The sequence below is a fragment of the Henckelia pumila genome, chromosome 1 (assembly GCF_033568475.1).
Source record: "Henckelia pumila isolate YLH828 chromosome 1, ASM3356847v2, whole genome shotgun sequence".
NCBI lineage: Eukaryota > Viridiplantae > Streptophyta > Magnoliopsida > Lamiales > Gesneriaceae > Henckelia > Henckelia pumila.
Genome location: NC_133120.1, coordinates 157,907,848 through 157,913,818, shown reverse-complemented (window position 1 = coordinate 157,913,818; position 5,971 = coordinate 157,907,848). Strand labels below are relative to the sequence as shown.

Here is a 5,971-nt window from a genome sequence, read left to right as displayed (position 1 = left end):
ACAATTATATCTCAAGTAGATCATGCTTTATAAATTAAATCACATAACCATGTAATTCAATAATTCTCAATAATAAAGCATGCTCGCATGGAATTAAGTACACAGTTAAATAATTCAAACACATGCGAGGAGCCAATACACGCAGACTCGATCTACCCCGCTCACTCTAGTTCGACCAAGAATCTTAACGCTTTGATACCACTTAATGTGAGACCTCGGTTCTAAAAATCTAATAAAGGAGTAAACTAACTAATAAGAAAGGAAAGGCCAAGACATTTTTTTTATATATATAAGGGCCCGCGCGGGCGCGCACGGCGCCCAAGATCACGCGCGGGCGCGAATGATGCCCTGCCCGGCAGGCGCGCGGGCGTGCGCTAGGATGCGCGGGCGCGCCTCCCTGGCTGCTTCGGTGCTAGAAATTGCCAAAATCAAGAACATCAAGCCATACAATACTTCGAAACATAAACATGCGTTACAAACTTGATTCCTCAAATTAAAACATGAGTTCTGGAGTTCAACAACTAAACCAAAGTCGAGAACATGCAACAACAATATAATGATGAAGTTCGATAACTAAACATGTTCTAATATAAACTAGATTGACATGCTGGAATTGACTTCTAGACCAAGTCTCACTTCTACATCTTTCCCTCGAAGCTAACCATGCCTTTTCTGACTTGTTCCTGACCCACCTGTTGCCAAGTACACATACAAAACAAAGAAACAGCCGGATAACCGATGAGAATGATAATCCCAGTAAAAGCAACATATCAAGTAATACAACAATAAACATGCTTTCAAGACAACAACATAATCAATAACAATGAAATAAAATGCATGTATTTAAACCAGGATATCAATTCTAATAAACGAGGGATTGCTGCTGTGCTATTGGGATCCCGAGGATGAGATCACGTAACGACTCACCGACTCTTCCAATCGAGGTGGTGCCACGTATCCCACTCCTCTAGACTTTGAGCAACTATAATGAGTATGCTAGCACTAGGCAAAACGACTACGACCTAGGCCACTCAATTATAGTTCCCAAACGTCTAAACAAAAAGAGCTATTCTGCCCGCTGAAATCAAAGTTGGCTCAAGATGAATGCATAACAGAACATAAAACATAGCCATATAATAAAAGCTCAAGCAAATCAACAAGACACAAGTTCCTCATGCTAGAACAAGTGTAGATGCAAGTATGTGCTTTTAAGGGAAACTCGAGAACCAACTATCTCGAGTATGCTATCCCACTATCGATGACTGCTTTTACCTTTCAATGCATTAGTTCCAACTTCTGGGAAGTTACAACAAAAGATTGTATCAAAGTCTAACCAATCTAAACAACAACAACAAGGCTCAAGGTAATTCTCTATACCGTTTTTCGTCCAAATCTCTGAAACGAACAAATGCTGTTAACCCTGGGCTTGACAAACTCCAAACGAATCTGTTCAGATACAAATCAAAGATCAATAACCCTGATCAACTTACAAGCCAAGTTCAACAACTCAAAAACGGTTTGAAATCCCAAAACTCAAACCGACGGTATAACGGCTAAAAACTGAACAAACCGGAAACGCAGACAGCAGTTCATTACCGATATCAACTCAATTGAATGCTAATACAACAACAACAAGGCAATCCCAACCAATCTCAAAACCCACATTTTCGAAAATGGTTTTCAAAAATCATAAGAATTCCGAACGTCGCTCTATTTCAAAACCGACAGATAATAAACGATCAGAACTCTGTCAAGAACAACATACTCGAATCTCGAACGATTATAACGACATCCAAAAACTAGAATGTATCTGATCTTAGAAAAACTTACGGTATAACGGAGCTCTCGCTGCAGTGATCGATAATCTGCCTTCAGAAATAAATTCCAATGGCCGGATCGAGCTTGGAATGAAATCACAAAGCTTGGAAACTCATTGGGTCGGCTTCAATGGAGATGGCGTGCAAGAAGGAAGAAGGAGAAGACTTTTCAATCTCAATTCTAAGTGTAGATAATATATAAAATCCAATAATTGCGTTTTAGTCCCTGAAATTTCCAAAATTTTCAAAAAGGACCCTGATCAAAATCAAGTCGGCTCGTGAACTCTGTAATCTCCGATTAACTCAAATAAACTTATTTAAGATAAAAACGGGGCGTTACATGGTTAAGGTGTATACAAAAAAGAAATGGATTGAGTTTCAAAGTGAAATCAGTGAGAATCATGGCTATTGTGTGCAACAAATCTCAGAAGAAGATGAGAAAGTGATCTACAATGTGATGCATTATCAAAGATATTCTTCCTCTAAACCGAAGGTGCTCACGCATGACAAAAAAAAGAACTACATATCATGTAGTTGTAAGAAATTTAATTTTGAGGGCATTCCATGCAGGCACATGTTAGCTTATTTTCGTTTCAAGCAAGTTTTTTAATTTCCTGATAAATATATACTCAACCGATGGACATAACATGAAATGGTTGGAGCACCATATGCAATGGGTGAAGAAAATATCAAAAATGATCCGGAGAAGCTTTTGATTTCACGACACTCGATGTCATCCTTCAAGATTTCATTAATAGTTGATGAGACATCTTTGACTGACGAGGGAACAAAGCTCATGGAGGAGCAATTGGATTCTCTCTACTACAAAATTAGAGAAATTAACAGCAGTAGAAAACTGAGCACTGGAAGGCATAGGAAGAGAACTATTGATTGGGCCCTGGATATTTTGGATCCTTTTGAAGTGAGAACAAAAGGATGTAGGAAGCGATTGAAATATGCAAAGGAGAAGTTAATCTCAAGAGTCAGGCGATGTCATGGGTGTGGGCTTTGAGGTGTGTCCCACGATAAACGCAATTGTCCAAATTTTTGTGATGGGTATGTCTAGATTAATTTTTGTTTCTTTTAGACCAATCAATGTCATTAATTATTGCATTAATTTTGACGTATTTTTTAACAGATCAACCATAGATAATCAATACAACAGTGATGAGAGCACATATGAAGAAGATTTGGATCCATAATTTCCAGAATGTGTGTCTCCTTTTTAGAACTCCATAGTGTCAGTTGTGAAGAGATTTTTGTTGAGTATCAGAAATCTGCTGATACAAATCTGTTGCTTCTAAGGTATGTTTTTCACTCTTTCACTCTTGTTTCACGGTTCTTTTTATGACGGTATTCGATCACAAAATTGATAATTGGTTACTGTTGTCGAGCAAAATTCAGCCGAGTTCATTAACTAATGCATATGTTATTCTCTGTTTTTTATGATTAATTCGTATATTCGGGATCTTTAATCTTTGTAAGAAATTATGTTTGAAGGTCATTTTGCAAAATTTTTTTGAAGGAATATGAGAATGAAGATGGTTTATGCGAGCTCCAAAGACAGATTCAAATAATTTTTTTTACTAAATTATGATGTATGGGGATCTTGATTACGTGAAGCACTCTCTGACCCTTTTCACTGATTTTGTTGTTGTCTTTATGCGTATTCTTATCATCATGGTAAGATTTTTTTTCTAAATTGCAGCATAAATGACTTCCGAGGTTGAATTTTTTTTGGCTTAACTTACAATATTGCCTTTTTTATTTTTAGTTTATACTGAAATTATATGATGGTAACTTATATCACAATAGCCCAAAATGAAAAAACCAATGTAGTATTAACTAAACTAAAATTTAAGGAAGATGAACTTAACGTTGAGCTTTGTCTGTTTTTGAAGATTTATTCGAGTTTTACTAATATATATGATTAATCGTTGTCATGTTGCAGTTGAAGAATGCATCCGAGAATGAAGAAAAGAAGAAGATGAGGAGAATTGTCATGTTGCAGTTGAAGAATGCATCCGAGAATGAAGAAAAGAAGAAGATGAGGAGAAACTGATACTGTAAGGAGAAGAAGCAGAGAAAATGATAATGAATGTGTGCTTCCTAGATTTTTAGGTAGTATGTGTTTTGCTACACGATGCGAAAATCAATTTGTTACTTTTGAATATTTTTTTGAAATGATACGACGGAGCCTGTGTTTAAGCTCGAAATCAATTTGCGTTTTATATTCACAACAGGATCATAATAGGGGCAATTTTCATGATGTGAAAGTGTGACCTCAGCATGAAACGTACGCCATCATAGTTTTTCCCCATACATCATAATAATTCAAAGTATAGAAGTATGTATTCCACCGTAACTAACATCTTCACAAGAGAAAAGATATTCACCATACCATTATTTCAAAATAAGGAAACTCCAAGTATAACTTATCCCATAAACCAACCAATACACCAGAAAAGGAATCAAAAGTCACTAAATTAAAGAAAACATTCAGCAAGAAACCATGCACCCTGTCCCCTTTCGCAAGTTGTTCACCTGTTTCCAATACAAGTCAACAAAACACCAATACAAATCAGTCTTATAACTCATAGAAGTCCTTCATTTAAAGTCAATAACCTAATATATTCTCACTTAGTTTTTAAGTTCTTACAAAACACCACTAAAGTATCTAAGAAATTATCCAATAACCCAAGCAAAACAGAATGAAAATAATCCATGATCCAACAAGCAACAACTTCAAATTTTGATTCTCCTTTTCAGTTTTTTTCTTATAAACTTCGAGCACAACCAGCTTCCACTTCAAGTCAGGAATTATGGTCATTGCCCTAGGACATATCGGAGGATCTTCCCACGCAAAATAATTACAACCACCACTCTGTCATAGCAAGAAAAATATTTGAATGAACAAATTATAAAAAAACTATAAAAACCAATGCAAGAGAAACATGAAAATTTGATGAATTGAAAAACTAGACATCACCTTCCAATTCCAGCAGCCATGAAATCTTCGCCATGGGTTATCATGTGTCCAAGAAACCATCAATGCCGCCCTTTTCCCGCATTTATAGAACACCAATCCTCCTTCAGAAGAAACCAAAGACATCGCACTAATTTTGAATGACAAAAGTGTATTTTGATGTGTTTTTGGAGTCAATTTGGGGATAAGTTGTTATAAAGATTCTGTGTTGTGTATTTAGAGGTCTTTTCCATGAGCGATATTGATTCTTAGGCATATGTATGTGTTTATTCGAGCGTAGTTATGTTCTAAAATTTCAAAAAAAAAATGTAAGACAGTTTTATTGCCCAACCCACGCGGGCAGGCACGTGAGCGTAGGTTTTGTTAAGGACCATGTGAGTGAGATTCACGCGCTTGTTGACCCGAGACTCATCCTTTAGGTGAGGCTGAAGCTAACGTTTCGCCAACCTCGGGCAAGATCTACCCTAGCTATTCTCATCGTCATCCTCAACTTCTCGGCTCATCCTTACCTCCTCACCTTCCCACCTCCTATGCTCCCCAACTCCTACATTCGTCCTTAGCTCCCTAGCAACTCCTCCCCTTCCAAACTCTCAAGAACATCCCTAACTCCTTAGCCACCTCTTAGATCATCTTTACCCTTGTCACCTCTTTTGGCTATAACTCTAACTCCAACATGCCTCGACTCTGCCACCTACCCTCATGAGAAAATCTTACCACTTAAAGCTAGACCCGAGCCTTGTTTCTTGGCTATAAACTCTAATTGGGCTTGATTGTGATGGATCCATTTGTGGGGTATCACCAGTCTCCCCTTCCCAAGTTGAGTTTAATCGTAGGTTCAAAACTCGATTGTTTGAGTTCTATAGCCAAGATCTTGCTTTTAAAAATTTAAGCAGAGACCCAGCTATGTATAGCATCATTCTTCCTTAGAAATCCTTTTGTTCCTTAATCTTTTGTCAGCCTCGACCCCACCCCTAAGCTTTGTCAACCCTTACAATCCTCGTCCTCTTACCCTTGTCCGCATCATTTTGATCTCAACTAGCTACTCTAGCTGCCTCACACACTGCTCGACCATTTACATCTTTCATGAGTACTCAAACATTTGTTTGTCTTGAATGTCATTCATCAATAACTACTAACTTCTCTACTATACTTGATTCAGTAGGAAATT

General features: G+C 37.4%; 1 long non-coding RNA gene across 1 annotated transcript; it reads left to right on the top strand.

Annotated features, from left to right (window-relative positions):
• The first annotated feature begins 307 nt into the window (after positions 1 to 307).
• Positions 308 to 3,894, top strand: LOC140875997 (uncharacterized). The gene is made up of 3 exons (XR_012148632.1): positions 308 to 2,873; positions 2,956 to 3,122; positions 3,769 to 3,894. It is a non-coding gene; the product is annotated as an uncharacterized lncRNA (long non-coding RNA).
• The last annotated feature ends 2,077 nt before the right edge of the window (positions 3,895 to 5,971 follow it).